We start from the raw sequence: 23,012 nt of genomic DNA, 5'->3' as shown, positions 1-23,012 counted from the left end.
GGCCAAGGCCCGGCCCAAAGCACAGCGGGCGTCATTTGGATGACGAAGAACTTCAGTGAGAGTCAAAATCACCGACAGTGCTACGATAAAATCTACGATTTTAGGCAGCATTCCAGATCCAATTGCGTTTCTGAACTGACTTGGATATGTTGACTTTAAATCATGGCCTTGACTGTGACTTAAATAACTACAGCTTCTTGGGCGTGACCCCGCAACTAATAAATCACACTTAGCCCTGGTCTCGGCCTGCCCCTTTGTCGGGGGATTTATTAGAGTATAGGCTTTGCTCTCCCATTCGCGCTGGCATCTCAGAGCTCAGCACGCCTTGTGAGGTCCCTCACAGGAGAAGGCTGACATTCTCTGCTAAGCGTCACGCTTGTGCAGCTCTCGGTTTCCGCCGTATTAGAGAGGCCATTGTCAGCTAGCTTGCCTTCCCGGTGAGGCAGACCTGCTAGATCGGGGACAGAAGGTGACCTGCCTTCCAGACCCCAGCACATGACATGTGGCCCTGGATGGCAGCTCACTGCTAAGCCCTCTTTGTTTCACACTCCATCTTGCCATCTAGAAGGATGGGGTCTGTCTGACCCCAAGCACGAAATAACGACGGTATTGCGAAAAGGAGTAATTACACCATAGTATGGGGAAAAGTACATATAGGAAAGTTTAGAATCTGCCTTGTCTTAACTATAACTATTATAACTATATAACTACTATAAAATAACAATAATTAACTATAAAATGGTGAGAAATTGATAAAGAAAATATTTCAGAAGGCAGAAACCAAATATAATTTCCAGAGAATTAGAAAGAGGGGCTGCAAATCAGTAATAAAATGTTGTCTTATAGTTATGACATTAAGATAATAACGAAATCAGACTGCCCTTGGAAACAGTGGGTGTGCTCAGGAGAGATTTACAGCCGTGGTAAAACACCTAAGCTTACAACTCCGGAAATATTCTCATTGGTAAATCATTTAGACAAGAAACTCTGTGTATTTAATGGAATGCAGTGATTTTCCCAAATCTTTCCTAACAAAAAAAAACAGCCATCAAAGGTGGTCATTGGGGGGCCCTGTGAGAAAAGGCCGGGGTCTCCTTGTCCCCCCCGTCAGCGAGATGTGCAAGCCCCCAGCCAGTGACACTCTATTGATGATTAATACGAACGACAAGGAAAATATTAAAATGAGAGGAATTGTGATTCCGTTAAACTTCCCTGCTCATTGCGCAACACACACACACACTCATCATCCAGCTGGCAGAACATACAAAGATAGGCAATGACTGAAGGCAGTAATGCACAACAGCAAGAAGGACAGCGATGCACACGCACAACAGCAACAAGGACAGCCATGCACACGCACAACAGCACAAAAGGACAGCGATGTACATGTGCAACAGCACAGAAGGACAGCGATGCACACGTGCAACAGCACAGAAGGACAGCGATGCACACGTGCAACAGCACAGAAGGACAGCGATGCACACGTGCAACAGCACAGAAGGACAGCGATGCACACACATACAGCACACAAGGACAGCGATGCACACGCGCAACAGCACACAAGGACAGCGATGCACACGCGCAACAGCACAGAAGGACAGCGATGCACACGCGCAACAGCACAGAAGGACAGCGATGCACACGCGCAACAGCACAGAAGGACAGCGATGCACACGTGCAACAGCACAGAAGGACAGCGATGCACACGTGCAACAGCACAGAAGGACAGCGATGCACACGTGCAACAGCACACAAAGACAGCGATGCACACGCGCAACAGCACACAAGGACAGCGATGCACACGTGCAACAGCACACAAGGACAGCGATGGACGTACACAATAGCAGGAGTGGAGAGGTTAAAAAGGCATTAAACCCCAGACACCTCTTCCGGGCTGACAGTGAGGGTTCCCGTGTGTCAGACACCCCTCATCTGCTAACGTTGCAACGAGTGACGCCTCCACCACCGGGTGCCAATCAGTCCTGACCTCCCATGGTCATGTGTTTGCCCAAATGCTGCAGAACACCCTCCCCAAGGTGCCAAACTAGTGTATGCCCTCAGTAGGGGTGCGGAGCTAATGGGCTTGCCATGCATCTGTCCCGTCACACCGAGGTACCAAAAAGCAAGAGCATTACTCTGAATAAATCCACCGATTCCCCTTCTTTCAGCTCAGAACATGAGCTCATTTCCTTTGTCTCCATGTAAAAATCTGGTCCCCAGAGCAGAAGCCATCCTACAGCCTGTATTTCTGAGGGGAACTGCAGCCAAAATCCTCCGCGGCCCTCTTCAGTCAAACAGACCAAAGTCAGTGCAGAGCAGGTAGAGTATGTCCCAGCTGAACCCCAAAGCTCCCCCTGAAGCTGTCATAAGAGGGACAGAAAGATCTCGACAAGCCCTCTGGGGCATTTCCAGAGACCTGCTGACGATTTATCTTTCAAGAATGCAACATAACAAAAAAAATAAGTACTAAATGTGATTTTCCGTGCTGCACTGCGAATTCCCAACTGAGAGGGTTCCCAGGAAGCCATGTCCTACCTCTGGATGTCCAGGCCAGTCTTCTGCAGCACTTGGCTTCTCTATCAGTCCTCTTGCAGGAACTTCAATACCTATGAAACAGGTACATAACATGCTTTGAATCAAGCATGAAGGTTCACTATTCTCAGGTAGAATTGGACTAATGTAATTTCATTAAATGTTATTTGGTCCATTTTTCAAGCAGCCAGCCACTACTGCCTTCAGAATAACCTTTATGAAGTTCACATAAAAAATTGGTACTTTGTTTGTATGATCTATCTCAAGACAGTGCTATCCCTCTCAAGAAATCCCCCATGACATCACACAGTCCTAAAGTGCTTTTTAGCCTGACCACATTGAACTTGCTGACTGGCTTCTGGTAATAAAGCAGTCCTGGGAAGACCAGCTGTGACACTCACTTACTCACTCACTTACTCACTCACTTAAGGCCTGGAGGAAGCCTCCTGAGACACCAGACGTCCCGCCACTCAGTGACACGCCCACGGCCTCTGAGGCACCATTTGTGACGTCTGTGGTCAGAGGTCCTGGGTGTTTCTGCATGTCTTCACATGTGGGGGTAGCAGCAATTATGGCAAAGACCAGTGTCACAGGGTTCCACTATGATCTCCTGTGGGGGTTAGATGTCACGCCCTCCCTGCTGAAGTTGGTTCTTCTCTGACAGAGGCTTTGTTGTCTGCCTAACTATAGTTAGTTGCCGGCCTCAAATGGTGATGACTACGGCAACGTCCAGCACAATAATGCTGATTGATGCGATGATGGTGTTTTTCAAATTCGAATTTAATGCAATTTAAAGAAATATAGAATCAACCATAAGATATGAAGAACCTCAACATGTTTCTGTAATTTTAATTCACCCAGTATGGCACATATAAGTATGGCGCAGATTATGCAAGTAACCCCCTATTGTACTGTTATGGTCTGCAGCTGTCCAAAGGAATCCTGCTCAATGTGGGAGGGAATGACAATCAATGGAAAGGTGCTATAAAACCTGACAAAACAACGTTGAAGAAAAAACAGGACAATGTGCGACTTAAATTAAACCTGTGTCTATGATCAAAAGGTTGCAGGTTCAAATCCTGTCCTTGGTACCATAGTCACATGTCCATTGGACTCCAGGCCCTGTGTGTTCTGACACATTATTTCCATGATCATCATCAAAATTATCACAGCAGACAGGACAGCTCTGGTTCAGATCCTACATCTGCGTGTCCTGGCCATGCAACATTCTGTCTGCAGTTCATGGTTTTACCCTCCTTGGTCCACTCTCATTAGGTACTCGGCATGGCTGACCATCAGTCATCTGGCTCTTGCCAAAGTCTTGCTTATATCTTTATCCTTGGCCATTTCTTCTGCATTGAGCATGTTGACTATGAGTACAGAATGTCAGCTTCCCGTCTAATATATCCCAAAGCTTGACAGCACAGTTTCTACTAGACAGTCAACATTATTTCCTTCACATGGGGCATCACGTGGTCTGGCTTCTCAGTGCACGAGGGTGTAGGTCTCAAAGGAGAGAAGATGGCGTATGCGATAAGAAGCACTCCAGTGTAGCTGTGCAAATGGTGAATAAAGCTTTGTCTGGGTTGTGTCGCTCTTCAGTGTGAAGCCTCTGGGTCTGACTGCGGTGCTCCGAGCACCGTGACCAGGCTAAGCTCTGCGGCCGATGACCAGCTCTGCGTGGCTTCAGGCCAGCCAGATGACAAACCATAAGACACCCATTTCAGTCACACAGCTCCCAGCCGCACCACGATTTGCAGGAAGCCCTTGTCAGCACACAAAGAAAAGAAGCGCCCACCATATGAACATCAGCAGGCTGCAGGAAGTCTGAGATTATTTTTTTCTTTTAATCTATCTTTTAATTTATCAAAATTCTGCTTAACTATAGTACACCCAAGGCAGTAACAAGGTCACTGTACCTCTAACCTGGAAGATTAAACAGAACTAACCTACATTCTCAGTCTACAGTTGACTGCTGGAAATGGCAAAGCTGTTCTCTGTGTTTGAAAACATTGAAGATCAATAGCAATTTAACTATGTTAAAAGGAAAGTACCCACAGCCGTATTTCACGTCCTGCTCCCAATCAACGGTTTAAATATAGAAAACTATCCCATTTCCCACCCAGAAAGATTATACAAGATTTACTTTGGCTGATCGCATAAACCCCGTGACCCCGATAAGCTTTACAGAAATAAATCACAGATTAAAAATCTCAATGAAAACATTTTGCATAAGTCAGTGGGTTAAGATTATTGAAAACTGCAAGTAATTACCCTGATTAAAATTACACAGCTCTGTGTGTGTTGGGGTATGTTTAAATGCATTACTAAAAGTACTGAAAATACAGTGGTACCTTGGAATACAAACTTAACTCGTTGCAGAAGTCTGGTCGATCTGCAATTTGCGATCTGCTCATGGTCCAACTTGAATTTCCCCATAACAAAATATTTAAATGAATTTAAACCATTCCAGACCCTCAAATTACTGCTTATTTAAAGGTATCTATACCCACCTAGCTAATGATAAAAGCTCCACAGCGAGAGCAGAAACACGTGCACCACCTTCAAGTCTCGCTATAATTTCCTTTTTAAGTTCTACAGTTACTCTCACTACTTTCCTCTTTGGTTTGCTGCTATTACTGCTCACTTTCTTAGGGGCCATAATTACAGTATCACTAAATGTACTGTAGGTGAAGCAGCACAGCTTCTGCACGTTGAACTTGGTCGTGAGGCACCACGACATTGAGAGCAATTCATGGGCATCAGCATCCCAGTAGGTCTGTTTGCAATTATTGTTCTCTATCTGTACAAGTGTTAGCAGGAACAGTCAGGTTCTAAGATTTCAGTCAAGTTACAAGTCGGAAAAAAAAATTGAGACCCGTTTGATGTCCAAGTTGGTCAAGTTAAGAGGCGTTTAAGTTCCAAGGTTCTACTGTAATTTCTTTGGAAAAGAATTTACTTGCAATTTGTAGGACTGTATGTCACTAGGGACTGTCTGATGAAAAATAAGCTTAAACCTGGAATAAAACACAGGTGAAGCAGAGTTTGCTGGTCAGAAGCCACATTGTTTATGCTGTTGTGTAAAATAATTCATTTCCATACATATGTACAGCACAAAAATGCATGTCAGTCTTAAATGTCACACCATCCATCTCCCCGTCAGGAAGAGCACAGCCGCGTGGACACACACTGTGAGTTTATGCTTGGCAGATATGTAAACAGCAAGTTTTTCATACCATACATAAAGTTATAGTTTCATTCAGCCACTATAGCACCCCCTGCAGGGAGGGCGGAGTCAATGCTGTTTGCAAGGTACCGGGGGGATTTAAAAGGACACAAAGACTTCTGTGAGGTCCCGAATTACTGAAGCACAGCATGGTGCTTCACCATGACAAATGGGACCATCGAGACTGGCGATGATGGTGACGACTGGGAGAGGGGCGCGAAAGATATAAAGAATCATTTCTGTTTGGGATAGGGGGCCAGTTTACCATCCACATTCCATCATGCTGATATTTTTCATTAGCATTGTAAGAAAGCCTCATTATAAAATAAACATCACAATCACAGACTAATCATTGAACCTGATGGAAACACCATGACATGTGCAATATGGGTTAATCCATCTCAAATTTAAGAAAAACTTGTAGTTTTCGCATCTTGTATATGTGAAGCTGTTTCTGAAATATCAGCCCCCCACCTTTAAAAAAGTCACATTTATTTTAAGAAAATGAAGCACCCAGCATTTTATGTTAAACTTCAGCTACATTGCTGAGAGTCCAAACGCTTATAGTCATATTGCACATCACCTTATGCGTCACCACTTGCCACTTTTTTGTATTTTGTATATGTTGGATATTTTGTTAATTTTTTATTCTTATTGTCTGCACTTTATATTTATATTATCTTATCTGCACTTTTTTTTTTTTTTTTTTACTCTTTCTCTTTTTGTCTTTGGATCGGTCAGGGTTCATTTCACTGCATGTTGTACTTGTTATAACTATGTATGTGACAAATAAAGAATCTTGAATCTTGAATCTTGATATAACCAGATGTTTACTCTATAAAATTTGAAGGATCTAGTGGAAGCATTTAATCAATCTAGATATTGCAGTTTTTAAATGGCCTCTCAACACATGACGCTAGAAAGGCCTAAACACACCTCAGCCCCATCCCTTGAAAAAACCTTTTGCAAAAACTAATGACAGTAGAGACCTAAAATTTTGTACTTTTCCCATTAGGAAATAAATCTTCCCCCTGAAATTTTTTTAGGCAAATCTGAGTTGGTCAGGTGGGAGGCGTTTGATGGACTGACATGGGCTGACATGGACTGACATGGGCTGACATGGGCTGACCCATATGGATCCTCCTTGTAATAGTGTGACTAGTGTGAATAGCAGTGCAACAACCAAGAACATTACCGGATGAAAAATTCATACCGTTTATGTAATAAAAAAAGCAGCAGCGACAACATGAACTGAGAGGTTAACAGGAGAAGACAGTCACTGTCTGAATCATGTCTGGCAGTAATTCTGCTAAACCAGGACCGGTTGTTCAGATATAAATATATGCAAAGATCTATTAGAGAGAGGAAGCTTGCAGCTCTACAGCAGTGTGTCTGTCTGGATGCAGCAGGGGGGGAAATGCAAATGGAAGGTGTTTGTTTTTACCTTTATAGCCTTGATCACACCCACTCTGCAGTTAGGGCTGAAATGCGAATGGTAGGTATACGTTTTTACCTTCATAGCCTCGGTCACGCCCACTAGCAGTTAGGGCTGAAATGCGAATGGTAGGTATACGTTTTTACCTTCATAGCCTCGATCACGCCCACCTTGCAGTTAGGGCTGAAATGCGAATGGTAGGTATACGTTTTTACCTTCATAGCCTCGATCACGCCCACCTTGCAGTTAGGGCTGAAATGCGAATGGTAGGTATACGTTTTTACCTTCATAGCCTCGATCACGCCCACTAGCAGTTAGGGCTGAAATGCGAATGGTAGGTATACGTTTTTACCTTCATAGCCTCGATCACGCCCACCTTGCAGTTAGGGCTGAAATGCGAATGGTAGGTATACGTTTTTACCTTCATAGCCTCGATCACGCCCACTCTGCAGTTAGGGCTGAAATGCGAATGGTAGGTATACGTTTTTACCTTCATAGCCTCGATCACGCCCACCTTGCAGTTAGGGCTGAAATGCAAATGGTAGATATACGTTTTTACCTTCATAGCCTCCATCACGCCCACCTTGCAGTTAGGGCTGAAATGCGAATGGTAGGTATACGTTTTTACCTTCATAGCCTCGATCACGCCCACCTTGCAGTTAGGGCTGAAATGCGAATGGTAGGTATCCGTTTTTACCTTCATAGCCTCGGTCACGCCCACTCTGCAGTTAGGGCTGAAATGCGAATGGTAGGTATACGTTTTTACCTTCATAGCCTCGATCACACCCACTCTGCAGTTAGGGCTGAAATGCGAATGGTAGGTATCCGTTTTTACCTTCATAGCCTCGATCACACCCACTAGCAGTTAGGGCTGAAATGCGAATGGTAGGTATACGTTTTTACCTTCATAGCCTCGATCACGCCCACCTTGCAGTTAGGGCTGAAATGCAAATGGTAGGTATACATTTTTACCTTCATAGCCTCGGTCACACCCACTCTGCAGTTAGGGCTGAAATGCGAATGGTAGGTATACGTTTTTACCTTCATAGCCTCGGTCACACCCACTCTGCAGTTAGGGCTGAAATGCGAATGGTAGGTATCCGTTTTTACCTTCATAGCCTCGGTCACACCCACTAGCAGTTAGGGCTGAAATGCGAATGGTAGGTATACGTTTTTACCTTCATAGCCTCGATCACGCCCACCTTGCAGTTAGGGCTGAAATGCAAATGGTAGATATACGTTTTTACCTTCATTGCCTCGATCACAGCCACCCTGCAGTTAGGGCTGAAATGCGAATGGTAGGTATACGTTTTTACCTTCATAGCCTCGATCACGCCCACCTTGCAGTTAGGGCTGAAATGCGAATGGTAGGTATCCGTTTTTACCTTCATAGCCTCGATCACACCCACCTTGCAGTTAGGGCTGAAATGCGAATGGTAGGTATACATTTTTACCTTCATAGCCTCGGTCACACCCACTCTGCAGTTAGGGCTGAAATGCGAATGGTAGGTATACGTTTTTACCTTCATAGCCTCGGTCACACCCACTCTGCAGTTAGGGCTGAAATGCGAATGGTAGGTATACGTTTTTACCTTCATAGCTTCGATCACACCCACTCTGCAGTTAGGGTTGAAATGCGAATGGTAGGTATACGTTTTTACCTTCATAGCCTCGATCACACCCACCTTGCAGTTAGGGCTGAAATGCGAATGGTAGGTATACGTTTTTACCTTCATAGCCTCGATCACGCCCACCCTGCAGTTAGGGCTGAAATGCGAATGGTAGGTATACGTTTTTACCTTCATAGCCTCGATCACGCCCACCCTGCAGTTAGGGCTGAAATGCGAATGGTAGGTATACGTTTTTACCTTCATAGCCTCGATCACGCCCACCCTGCAGTTAGGGCTGAAATGCGAATGGTAGGTATACGTTTTTACCTTCATAGCCTCGATCACGCCCACCCTGCAGTTAGGGCTGAAATGCGAATGGTAGGTATTCGTTTTTACCTTCATAGCCTCGATCACGCCCACCTTGCAGTTAGGGCTGAAATGCGAATGGTAGGTATACGTTTTTACCTTCATAGCCTCGATCACGCCCACCTTGCAGTTAGGGCTGAAATGCGAATGGTAGGTATACGTTTTTACCTTCATAGCCTCGGTCACACCCACTCTGCAGTTAGGGCTGAAATGCGAATGGTAGGTATACGTTTTTACCTTCATAGCCTCGATCACACCCACTCTGCAGTTAGGGCTGAAATGCGAATGGTAGGTATCCGTTTTTACCTTCATAGCCTCGATCACACCCACCCTGCAGTTAGGGCTGAAATGCGAATGGTACAGTAGGTATACATTTTTACCTTCATAGCCTCAGTCATACTTACCCTGCAGTTAGGGCTGAAATGCGAATGGTAGGTATACGTATACAAAAAACAAGGGGTCTTATACTGCATTTGGCATGTGGCGTGTTGGAGCGGCAGAGAGTTGGGGGAGGTGACAGAGATTGATGAGATAACAAAATGTTGCTGGACATGAGTGAGACGGCTTTACTAGCCAGAGTCTCAGGGGGAGGACAGCTCACATGGACAATGATCCCAGTGTCCTGGGCTTATTTTAAGGTCAGGCTTTCAGTGGGGTCTTCTGTTTCACAGGTATGCAATCAACAGCATATCCATAAGGCATACGGGCACCTGGCCACACCCAGAATTCCGCTTTACAGTACACCCGCAGTTCTGCTTTACGGTGCACCCACAATACTGCTTTACGCTATACACACAATACCACTTTACGGTACACCCACAATACCGCTTTATGGCACACCCACAATTCTGCTTTACAGTACACCCGCAGTTCCGCTTTATGGTACACCCACAATACCGCTTTACGGTGCACCCACAATACTGCTTTATGGCACACCCACAATTCTGCTTTACGCTACACCCACAGTTCCACTTTACAGTACATCCTCAACACTGCTTTACGGTACACCCACAGTTCCACTTTACAGTATACCCTCAATACTGCTTTACGATACACCCGCAGTTCCGCTTTACAGTACACCCTCAATACTGCTTTACAGTACACCTGCAATTCTGCTTTACAGTACACCCGCAGTTCCGCTTTATGGTACACCCACAATACCGCTTTACAGTGCACCCACAATACCGCTTTATGGCGCACCCACAATTCTGCTTTATGGTACACCCACAATACCGCTTTACGGTGCACCCACAATACCGCTTTACGGTGTACCCACAATACCACTTTATGGCACACCCACAATTCTGCTTTACGGTACACCCACAATACCGCTTTACGGTGCACCCACAATACCGCTTTATGGCACACCCACAATTCTGCTTTACGGTACACCCACAATACCGCTTTACGGTGCACCCACAATACCGCTTTATGGCACACCCACAATTCTGCTTTACGCTACACCCGCAGTTCCGCTTTACAGTACACCCTCAATACTGCTTTACGGTACACCCACAATACCGCCTCATGGTACAACTGCAGTTCCGCTTTACGGCACACCCACAATACCCCCTCCTGCCACCGTACAACCGGAAAATGTTGGCATCCCCATGGGTACAACTGAGCCGTCCTTTTCCGTAAGCAGAGGCCGCGTGTGAACTCAGCTCCCAGAGGGACCATGAATGTTGGGGGTAACAACAGCATCACATCACATAAACATGAGGGGGAATAAGAGAGAAATAATCCTGCTATCGTGTCAGAAGCAGAGACTGGCTAGTAAACAATGTCCCTGGGCATGTTTGCCATTTATTCATATGCAGCCCAGGGGTGTCACAAGGGCACAAGTGATGTCATCTCCCCTGGCCAGTGACGGCCTTCTTATACCACAACACATATTAAGGCCCATAAACTACGGTAAGTGCCCACAAAGGTTAATTCCAATAGCTTCTAGAAAAGTGCTGCAGGCGATGAATGACCTAAAAAGCCAGATAAATTACATTCACACTTTGAGAGATAACTATAAAACCTGAGGTGCTTTTCTATCGTCCTATATACAGTCCCATTGACACCTAAGGCAAAGAGACCAGAATTACATGCACATTCATTTTTATATTATAATAATGCTGAAAATCACTGCAATTGTCTCACAAACCAGTTTAATTTACGTAATGCAACACTATTTTGTCACATCTAATATACAAACACGTTTTTAGAAGGTAATGTCCAGTTGAATTTTAAAGATGAATCTTTAAAAAAATGGTTTAAAATGCTTTAAGGATAAAGGCATGACATTAACATAAAATTCACTTGTGATTTGGGCTGAGGCCACGGAAATCCAGGGGAGGTAAGCTTTTTCTGGCAAGCTGAAATAATTTGGTAATACAGCCTGGTTCTGACAATGTCCTAGGTTGATAAAGACCCTCCGAGACAAAATCTCTGCTGAAGGTTTTCAAAGTATTAATACATTTATGTCACACAAGACGAAAGAGCACAAACAGAAAACAACAGTTTAACCAACCAAAACTAAAGACACATGTAATATGTGTGTACTATTTCACTGAAAACTGTGGTATCTAATTACAAAATTGCTACACTGACGCTTTGCAGTAAGCTAATCACTGGGGGAGATGACGGGCTTGTCATTGGTGCTTTTTATGATGCATTTGTTTCGTTGCTGCACTGTAGCAATTCCTGGAGCGAGAAAATCTTGCCGCGGTGTTTCTCATCATTAACTTGGACAAACGACACAGGAAGGAGTCAGGCTTTCATGCAATAAATCAAGTGACCAGTCTACACTGAGGATGAGTCCATTCCAGAAGGAAAACACACTTTACTGAATCCTTATAACTGTTTCCACCGAAGACAACGGTTTCTTTTGTTCCAAATCAGTCAAGCCCAAACCATTGATAAACACAATTTGTCTTTTGAGGCCCGACAGTCACCAATCTGTGACCTTGCTCTGTTTTCTTTTTACTCTCAGTGGGACAGATGGAAAATGAGGGTCTGCGACTCATGTCAGCGAGACGCTACGTTGCTCATTTTGGAGATAATTTTGTCCCCGGGCCCTTTTCTCCCACACGGCTCTGCTATGGTGACTGAACCATGCAATCCACCAATCACGCAGCCAACCTGAAATGTGCCTGTAATCACCTCTGCCCGTCTTCACAAATGTAATGTTTCTATGGCGATCGGAGAGCGACAAGTCAGCCCTGAAGTGTGACATTCTCAAAAGGAACCCAAGTGAACCCTGTTCACTTCTTTGCACAATTAATAATAAGGTCTGCAGATCCTCTGTGTGGCTAGCAGCTCAGTACAAGCTTGTTTGGTTGCTTCTCACCAAACTCCTCACTGTTTTATCATCTCCCTGTAATGTATTGTGGAAGGGCTTGGTATATGGGACTGCTGTAAATGTTTTGTGCTGTTTGTAGAGAGCACAGCATGTCTGGGAGGCTTAGCGTATTGGGGCAAGTCTATCCATCCATCCATCTATCCACCCATTTTCTGCTGCTTATCCAGGCTTGGGTCTCGGGGGAAGCAGTCTAAGCAGGGATGCCCAGACCTCCCTCTCCCCAGCCACCTCCTCCAGCTCCCAAGCCAGCCCAGAGATGTAATCTCTCCAGTGTGTCTTGAGTCTGCCCCAGGGTCTCCTCCCGGTTGGACCTGCCCGAAACACCTCCCCAGGGAGCCGTCCAGGAGGCGTCCTAGATAGATGCATGAACCACCTCAGCTGGCTCCTTTCGACGTGGAGGAGCAGTACCTCTACTTTGAGCCTCTCCTGAATGTCTGAGCTCCTCACCTTCTCTAAGGCTGAGCCCAGACACCCTGCGGAGGAAACTGATTTTCCTGCTTGTGTCTGCGATACCATTCTTTCAGTCACTACCCAAAGCTTGTGACCACAGGCGAGAGTTGGAACGTAAATCGCCAAAGCTTTGCCTTCCGGCTCAGCTGCATTGGGGCAATGAACTTACAAAATGGAGATAAGAGGAAAACTGTGGTTACTTCTGGAGTCTGTTGAGACAAGAATAACTGGCTGAGGTTAAGAGAGGTGTGGGAGCTACAAGAAGCAGGTACAGAGCTGCTTGTTGCTCAGAAGGAAACCATGTTATTGATCATGTCCTGCAACATGACAGGCTGTGCTAATGCGGATGATTTTACATGCATAAGGAACATAGAAGCTGGACACAGGAGTGGCAGCGATGGTATGGCTACAGGGACTAGACTGAAGCTCTGCGGCGGAACATTTCTGTGACAGTGACGGTGATGCTGAGGCTGATTTAAGGCACCATGACGACCTCGCACAGGACTCTCACTGCCATGGTAATGGGCTGATGAAGGTGGGGGCTCGTCCTTCCAGGATTTTAGGATGCAGGTATTTCAAATGCTTTTCACGAGCATCTTCAGTAGAAATGCGCTTCTACCAGAAACAGGAATGGATCCCCATTTCGTGGCAAGTGAGCCACACAGTCGAGATAGAAGCGGAGCCTCGTTCATTTCACAGAGGCACACATTTCTAATCCAGGTTCAAAGCTCACTAGGAATTCCCCCAGGGGCCCTATCACTTTGCACGTGCATTGTCCCCCACTGCCCATTGACCACTAACTATGGATCTGCTGACTGTATCGTTCCCTGGTCCTGCTATTGCTGGGGCTGCCCTAGGAGGACTGTTTCCTCAACAAAGGAAAGAAAAAACAATAATCGTCCAAGGCAGTCAATCATCACCCAAGAGCGGCTTCTGACTTAAACAGTGAATGTTTGACATTCTTGCGCATCACCTGGCAACCTCATGCAGGACAGATTTATACGTAGTTGCCATTGCAGTGATATAACAAAGCCTCTGCTCTATGGCCGTATTGTGTGACAGTGAGGGGGGGGGGTGGAAGGGGGTGGGAGCGGGTTGTGGCCTTACTGGCTGCGCAGCTCTCGACCCAAATGCGTGCTGGGCGCCTCTGGGCCTCACAGAGGGATTTAGTGTCACATGCCCCATACTATGTGTCATAAATCCTCAAAAAAAGGCCTTTCAATGCGACATCAAAGAGTCAGTCACGCATTAAAAATGGGTCACGATGTAACACCTGTCAGAGCAGCCCAGTGGTTTGTGATCCCGATTCATGATCATTTCATAAACACAAGCAAGCTTCTCTAAGCAGAAGCTGATCAGGACAGCTAATCTGCTCCCTGACGGGCTGCTTACTGCGCTTCCACCTCACTCTCCTAGACTTTACATGATTAAAACTTTCATCTGCCTTTTTTGCTGAAATGAAGGAAGTACCCATGGCTTCATCCCTGCCTGTGTTGCTGACTGCAGCTTTGTATTATTACCCACGTCTAAGGCTACATGACATCAGATCTCTATATAATCCCGATTGTTTGGCTCATGCGCAGTAATCACAAGGGCTTTAGATGACGGGCGAAACATTTGTCTGGACGCCAGTTTATTTACATATTATTCATCTGTATAAGTTTGGCGTATCATTATGTTTAATAAACTTGTCGGACTTCAAACTGCAAAAAGTATCGCCACCCCACCAACATCTCTTTATCTGGTTACCACAAGATCTCCTCTTTCAAAAACCGCTTCACCCGCCCGATCAAGCGAGCCCCTGCTTTTTGGGCAGTTCTGCTGTGTCTAGTCCCAGCGACTCATTTTTCAAAGCAGCCTATTATGCCAGACTTCCAAACAAGCTTCAGACGGGAGCTCAACAAAGGCAGCGTGTGATCGGCTGCGACGAGGAGCCATTGATTTCCATCTCGGCACGGCATTAGATCAGTGTCTGCTTTTTATTCCCCGTCTCTTGCTTCCATTTTCAGCCATCTCAACTCACACTGGATGAACGTCGTTTTCTGGGACTGTAGCAAAGTGCTTCTCAGGGATACTTATGCCAGTTGCTACTTATTTTAAACTTGTCGATGTTTCTGAAGGCTGTACAGCGACAGATTTTGATTTGCATCCTGTCCTTGATCCTGTCTATAGAAGCCAACTTTAGCACTGGGATTGACAGCCCATCAGCATCACAGGTGTCTCCAAGTCCGACTTTAACTCCATCTCCTTCGCTATTCCAGTCCTTCCAGAAAAAGCAATTGTAATTCTAAAGCTTACTGAGTCCTGACATGCGGCTTCCTTGAAAGGTTTTTCTGCTGGAGGCCAATCAGATAATTAAATAAAATTAGCTTGAGCAGCAGGAAATGCATTCTTGTCCTTGGCTGGTTATATACAGTATATATATAATGCACACATACACACACACAAATATATATACACATGAAAGTATTTCTAAAGAAAATGAATGCTTCCAAACAGTATTTTGAAAAGTACATTACAAAGTACCTGCTGTTTCAGAAGTATTTCTAAAAAGAACAATGTCTGAACCCACATGATAGGGGCATGTCCTTTGTCTAGCCTTACGATACACGGAAGTCCAAAGCGTCCCTCCCAAACAGCGAGGATGAGGAGGAAGCTCCCCTGCGAGGAAGGCTGGGTGACAATCTAACTTACATACTCGGGATCAGAGCTCATGCACGTGGAATCAGGAGCATTCAGGTTGTGACTGGTGTTTTATTTTATTCATGTACGTTTACCACAAGAAGCCTTATTCCAAGAAATCTAATTTCCTGGTAATAAATGCAAAAAATAAAAAATATCTGTGACATTTGTTACTGTATGTACGGTGTATACCATTTGATGAAATATATTATACAAGTCATAACACATTCATGTCTAATTTGGGGGGAAAAAAACAGATTTAGACAGATTTCACATGAGACTGCATAATGGGCAGTTTGAAGTACTATACAGGCTGTATGTCGTTTTTGTGTTTACACGCTATGAACATATTTCATGTGTTTTATGTGTGAAAAAGTGTCACAGCTGCATGTCTCATGTGTGTTTCTCAAAGGTTCAACAGCTAGCCCCTCTGGGCACTACAACCTTCTGGTCCAGCGGGAACATTGCCACAGATCCACTCATATCTTCTTATTGTTTTTATATATAACCATAAAAAATAAGAATACAGTAAGTAGCCAGATGTCCGGGGCGGAACCTCAGCCAAAATCCAGGCTAAATTTAGATTCTGTTTTGCTGCGTCAGGTATTTTCATGCAGCAGCTGCACTAAAAACAGACACCAGGGAGACACGGATCCGTAGGTGCGCTGAACATCACTGGATGCCCTAAACGCAGCCCAGCTTACACCCCTTACTTCTAAAAACATTTAGGCTGTGTAGAGTTCGCGTGCCGGGGAGAAGTAGGTCTTTTTGACCATTTGGCTGTTCACATTCATCCATTGTGACTTTACATACTGTCCAATATTATATCCAATATGTGGTGCTGCTCTCCATGCTAAGTCACGGCAGTTAAGGGTCATAAATAAAAGCACAGCGTAAGCAGGTCCCACAGAATAAATCTGCATAGGCGTGACATAAATGCAGGTCTGCCTTGGAAATCAATAACCATAGGTCACGCCCCAAGGTCCTGAGGGCAGACTTTAAAATGATATTATGGTGCCGTTTTCCAGAACATTCTGGGAACCAGTGGAATAAAACTGAGCGATAATAAAACAGGATACAGAAGGCCTTTTACCTCCCCTTACAACTTAAGTGTTTCTAACATTCACACAGATCAAACTGCAATGCCTATTCCTGTCTGTACCAGCACATACTGCACATGATTGATGTAGGTACTGTTTACCTCACCTGTAGGTCACTTTGGACACTTCATCCATTAAATAAATAAATGCACATATAGGGGCCTCTGAGTGACAGGGCCCTAAACAATTTAGAACATAACTGGATTGGTCTGCTTGGGACTGTCGCCAGGCCCGGAATCTCCAGTGCCGTCCCTGATTGGTCTGCTTGGGACTGTCGCCAGGCCCGGAATCTCCAGTGCCGTCCCTGATTGGTCTGCTTGGGACTATCGCCAGGCCCGGAATCTCCAGTGCCGTCCCTGATTGGTCTGCTTGGGACTGTCGCCGGGCCGCCCCTGATTGCCACCCCAGGATTTTGTTTAAAAGGCAGCTGTCACATGCTTAACTAGAAGAATTAATATATTTAAAAAATCATTCATTCTTTGGGTTCCTGCCCTGTCTGAAGCATCACCCTGATCTATCTGCTGTAAAAAGAGATGAATTAGAGCTAAGAAGCAGCTATCGCTCTCGGGCCTCGTGTCCTCGGCGGCTTCCGGGGAGACACGTCTAATTGGCTTATCAGGATCGGGCCCACTTGTGGAGAGCCACATGTGCTCTCGGCCCTGGTGCACAGGCTGGCTGCGTAGTCCAGCTCAGCTGATGAAGCCGTTATTGCAGTCAAATGAGGCTCTTCGCCTGCTGGGAAGAGATATTCCAGAGCTGATTTAGGGGAAATGTCAGATTTGGACTTGGTCTGCAAGACAGCTTAGCAAGTGCTGCATTAAAACTTAAAATGAGGTGAACACCGGCTTACACTCTGAACATTGTAAGATAATGAAAATGTTTTTAGGTGAGGAGTTAGTAGTTGTGATTAAAATGAAAATGAAGTGCATCTAATAATCACTGTTTCAATGTTGTAATCTTACAAGCTTTTTCTCCAAAAAATTCTTACCTCCATCTTCATTGATAATTACATTTAGTTAGCCAGTTTTTTTGTTTTTGCAATTTCAATTCTGCCTATCGGTCCCTAAACATTACATAGTCATGCGTGTTGTGAGCATGCCTAACAACAATGTGAAAGACAGACAGTGAACGGTCAAAAGTGCAGTATCCCTTTATTAAAGAAAACGACAACAATTGACACACATGGTATCTATTCTTAAATTACAGGACTGCTGACATTACTTGTCCTACAGTAAATCGATGCTGTTTTGGCCAAAGCCCAGTTTTATACTGGTTGCCAAGCTAAGGGCCAAGCCCAGCATTCCCATACATTCTCAACGTTAGGTTTGTAAAATCACCTCTGCTGAGCCCAAATAAGCACAGCTATTTCACATGGTGTTACTTTTTTTACTTCCATCAGTTCACTCATTTGTCAGCTATTTATTTAACGTAAACTTCCCAACTACCATCCTTGATGAATTGTCTAAAAAACAATATTGTGGGCTACAATGTGTTCCTGTCTCAAACGTGACAAATGCTCAAGTGTCGCTTTACTGTACTAGACAGAGAAAGGATAAAGCAAAGTGCTATACATGGATGAAACTCAGGAGTTGCTACAGCCAACCTAAGCAAAGGTTTAAGGCAGTACGGGATCGATCTGAAAGCGTGCGTGGCGTTTCAGGTCTCCGAGGCCGAACGAACCGTCTTCAGCTGGCGGTAGCACTAGGGGCTCGCAAGCAGGGACAGCTGGCTCTGTCACAGCGGCTCCTTGGCATTAACCTTTGTCCTGTGTTAGCTTTCTGTTCCTATCTCTTAGGTTAGACGGGTCGGTGCCGACCCGTGTATTAAATCAGCCATAAAATACCTTCAAAACAATAATTTATCATCCAATTTGTTTCTTCCCTCTTGGTTACCTTGTTAGGCTTCCTTATCCAGGAAAAGATTGGTTTTAATATTTTTGGTGTGGCTTTCTGGACCTTTCTTTTGACAGAATACCTCTCGTTTTCAATAAAAACATAATGGTAAAATAAACCGAATTGGTCTTATCTTGCCTTACATGTCTGGGCATGCCTTGCCTAGTGATTTTTTTTCTTTTAATTTATTTTGTTTAAATAGAGGTTCCTGATGCAGTTCACAAATTTATATGGTGCTATTAAGCATTTTAAACTTAAAAACGGGTCATTGTCGACCCGAACACATAGGAAGGTTAAAGGGAAAACGGCCAAAAAAAATGGAAGAGGTTGACAGAGCCGTAACTGTGTGGTTTGGTCTGGAAGGTGCTGTGCTCTGCACTCAATGCACTTTAGTTAGCATTTTACTCCTGTTGCTGCTATGACATTCTGAATCATTAGAATAAAGATATTTTTTATTATATAAACATGTCGTTTTTCTTACCTTCATGGAATCAAAATGGGGAATTGACAAGAACCAGAATCGATAAGCAAAACCAGAATTGGAATCGATAAAATTCAAACGATACCCAAGTGAGATAACCTGTACCCACAATGCCTTGCAGTTCCATTACCCAGCAGGTGATTTTGCTGCTTCCGTAGAAGCGCAGCCATGCTCTCCTGTTACAGAACTCATCTCTTCAAATTCCAACTGGCAGAAAATTTTAATTACACTCACTTTCAATTTGACTTTAAAAGTCAAATGATGAGATATTATCCCTTGACGTGACAGATAAAAAACATGCTAGTTTCACCAGTCGAGTCATAGAGGCAGTGAAGGTGCGATTCACACTCCAGATGCAATTACTGGAGAAAAAAGATTCCCGTTCAAGATACCCAGCCAGAAGTCGCATGGTCCCTCAATGGTTAGTCTGCTCTGCACTGATTAATCTGCCCTGCATCTATTCCCCACGACACTGTGTGACGTTAAGCAAAAGCAGCCTGATCACCAGATGCAGCAGTATCACCGTTTCTCAGATGACTTATTGCATTTGGAGCTTTTCACTGCAGAAACTTCTTCATTCAGTATTTTTGGAAGTTTAAAATGTTGAGTGTGAGGGTTCTCTGGGTTCCGTGTAAATATGAGAAGCGTGTGTGGATCCCCAGGCTGCTCCAGGGACGGCCTCCGCCACTGGCATCTCCTTCATCACCATCCCTTTCTTCTTGCCCTCTTTCTCAGAGCAGCTTGTATTATTTCATGGTGGCCCTCATCCACGGAGGCCAGCTTCTCATGGCCGTGGTGAGCAACACTGCCCGGAGATCCTGACGGGAACCGGCTCGGCACGCAGGTTGGAGATGTTTGGGGGGGGGGGGGGCTCCTTTTGTGACAGCTCCCCCATCTCTGCCCCCGCACCCCTAACCGTGACACAGAGGAGGCCCTCCTCCCCCAGAGAGACAAGGGAGAACAACCCAGCAAGACGAGCAGAGAGAAACAAGCCTGCCCCCCCCCCCACAAAAAGCAGACAGTAAGGTGGGACTGCGTATATCGACTAGCATGCTCTCTCTTCTCAGCTCGACATTTTACAAATGGCTTTGACTTCCTTATGTTACATCTGCTCATCAGCCCAAACAAACTGCTGCTTCACATTCTAGCTGGTTCATCCGCCGAATTAAACATGGCCACCGTGACGTGCTTCAGTGTCATGATGAGGACGGCTGAAGCTGTGGACCTCTGCACCTAGCTGCTTATCGCACCCCCCCCCCCCCCATCTGACAAAGGGACAAGTATAATTATAAGCCAACAGTGGCAATAACTCTGTTAACGGCACGATGAGCAGCGATCGGACTTGATCACTCCTGTTCGGCCATCTGTCATGGTGACCAAATGATTTTTTTTTCCTCCACAATGAAATTTCAACAAGAAAAATATCTGGCATGAAAAAAAATTCAACATATATGTATTGATGAACGTGCACATATTTTAATGGCCAGCCTGAATTCAAACCGCTACCTGCTCCAGGGTATTAAGTACTACAGAAGAGGAAATAAGACTTACAATTAAAACAGCAGAAGGTACTTCTTTGATTTATTTATTTTTTTTTGGGGGGGGGGTGTTTTTATAACAAAGTTAAAATATCAGCAGCAAATCAGATGTTTTCCCGAATTTCCCTCATTTCCAAACCCATCCAGCTACCCAGATCACAGTAATCTGAACCTCGGAAAAACAACAACAACAGTTGCAGCTGTGTGACGGGAGAAGCCCTCTCTGGAAGAGTGTCAATTACCATTAGTCTCAGGCTCTATCCTAGTATGAAACTGTAATTGGGTTCACCAGCTTGCCAAGACTGTCACCATTCAGAGCCACCAAGAGCCGAATCGTAATGGCCGTACGTGTGCACAATAGCCGACTGTGCTTCCTGCCTTCAGCAGGCGAACACCAACAGGCTGGGAAGAAGGGGCACTGCAGGCGAGGTGTGTGTGTGTGTGTGTGTATATATATTACACTGTGGGGACCGAATGTCCCCACAATGTGAGACCTGTTATTTTTATGTTGTAGGGACCATTTTTTGGTCCCCACAAAGGAAAATGAATTGTATAAAAATCTGTGAATGAAACTAAAAAACTAAAAATGCCAAAAGTCTTATATTTTATCTGGTTACTTATGGTTAAGGTTAGGGTTGGGAAGGCCATAAGGTCGTCATAGTTAGGATTACGGTTATGCCAATAGAATTGAATGGAGACTCTCCACAAAGATATACTGTAGATACCTAATCCTTATGTGTGTGTGTGTGTGTGTGTGTGTGTGTGTGTATGTGTGAGTGAGTGAGAGATAGAGAGAGAGAGAGAGAGAGAGAACTGAGTCTAGGGTCCCTAACGACACATTGTGTTGCTTCATAATGAGAACGAATTAACGACAAGGTGTGACAGGGATCCCACCTCTACCGCCATGGTACCACGCAGAGGGTCCCCTTGGCAAACAAGGCTGAGCCTCAAGCCCACAGTCCTGCTCCCCACAGGGGTCACATTCATAGCAAAGGTCGCCAGAAGAAGAATCACTCCCCGTAGCGGAGGTAACTGGACTCCAGCTCTACCAGCTCCACCGTGCCTGTTTTCAGGAAGTCCGTGAATGAGACAAGATGAGAGGCGCCGTGCCAGGTTAGGGGCCCCTTCTGCCAGCTCGCCCCCCCAAAACCAAATAATGCACCAGTGAGTTGCCAACCCCCAATATGCTGTGGCAGCCAAAGCCCATTTTATTCACTCTCCAGAGCTCCATTGACAAATAAAACTGCTTTTTTCGGTAACATTGGCAAGACAATTACGAACCACAATTTCCAGCCATCCTGAGACTGCGCCAGTGATCTGAATTATACCTCATGATGCGATTATAAGAAGCCAATATACTTTACAGTGCTGGAGTAGCCTCTTAATTAAACTGATACGTTTAATGCCAGCTATCCGCAGTATATTTAACAAATGCAGAACCTTGACAGCCACATAAATAATGTCAGAGGTGATTTTCGGCAAATATCGTCAATAGGTACACTCTTCCCCCAGGCTATGCTAAGGGAGAGTAAAACCAGGCTGGTTACAACCACAATGGAGTGTGATTCACAATGTGGAGGTATTCATGATTAAGAGAAATGACAATAAGTGTATTAATTAATAACTACACAGTACCATATGGATAAACCCACATTTGGGATCCATTCCTTTTTTTTTTTTTTTTTACAAATAATTTCATGCTTCTCTAAGCTATGAGTGAATCAAAGGCAAAGTTGATGGGAGAACAATAGTATTGAAATAACACTGCCCAGTGTTACTCTAATGTTGCCCAGTGTTACTCCAATGTTGCCCAGTGTTGCTCTAATGTTGCCCAGTGTTACTGCAATGTTGCCCAGTGTTACTCTAATCTTGCTTGCCTCCCACATCAGCAACCTTAAACAATTCACCCATTCATCCAGTTCCAGCAATCATCAATAATGGTTTGTGAGCCACTTCCTGGAAGCAAAGAGTGTAGCACAGTGAGCGCAGACGAGCCAGAGTAGGATCGCGGGCCTTTGATAGCTATCGGTCACGTTTTAGTAACTCTCGCCTGAGTGGGTGCTCCCTCTGGGTGACTGTGGTCTGTCTGACCAGAGGCACAATAGCATTGTTCTCAGACACACCAAAGGCAGACAGTAGGAAGCGGAAGAAACGTGAAAGCAGTTAGCATGGTTAGCGGAATAGCTTGCATGCTTGCCAGCCCACATGGCTGAATGAAAGACATTCATCTGAACGGCCCCAGAGCCTCTCCTCCCTGAGGCGTCCTTTCCCATAACCCCTGGCCGGTTTTAGGGTCGTCTGAACCACACGCACTTCACAAACAGTCTGTTTCACTGGCACTATAACATTTT

At 45.0% G+C, this 23,012-nt stretch overlaps 1 protein-coding gene across 18 annotated transcripts in view; it reads right to left on the bottom strand.

The window, feature by feature from the left end:
* Nucleotides 1-23,012, bottom strand: part of LOC111854608 (neuronal cell adhesion molecule) — a 77,137-nt gene that overhangs the window by 52,398 nt on the left and 1,727 nt on the right. For 17 of the 18 annotated variants that reach the window (XM_023832713.2, XM_072712199.1, XM_023832717.2 and 14 more), the window contains exon 2: nt 2,536-2,606. The exons of the other annotated variant lie outside the window; for it this stretch is intronic. The gene's annotated coding sequence lies outside the window, so the exon portion shown is untranslated. The remainder of the gene's footprint in view (nt 1-2,535; nt 2,607-23,012) is intronic. 18 annotated transcript variants of the gene reach the window in all.

Source organism: Paramormyrops kingsleyae, chromosome 1, assembly GCF_048594095.1.
Source record: "Paramormyrops kingsleyae isolate MSU_618 chromosome 1, PKINGS_0.4, whole genome shotgun sequence".
Classification (NCBI taxonomy): domain Eukaryota; kingdom Metazoa; phylum Chordata; class Actinopteri; order Osteoglossiformes; family Mormyridae; genus Paramormyrops; species Paramormyrops kingsleyae.
This window is presented reverse-complemented; position numbering and strand designations above follow the sequence as displayed.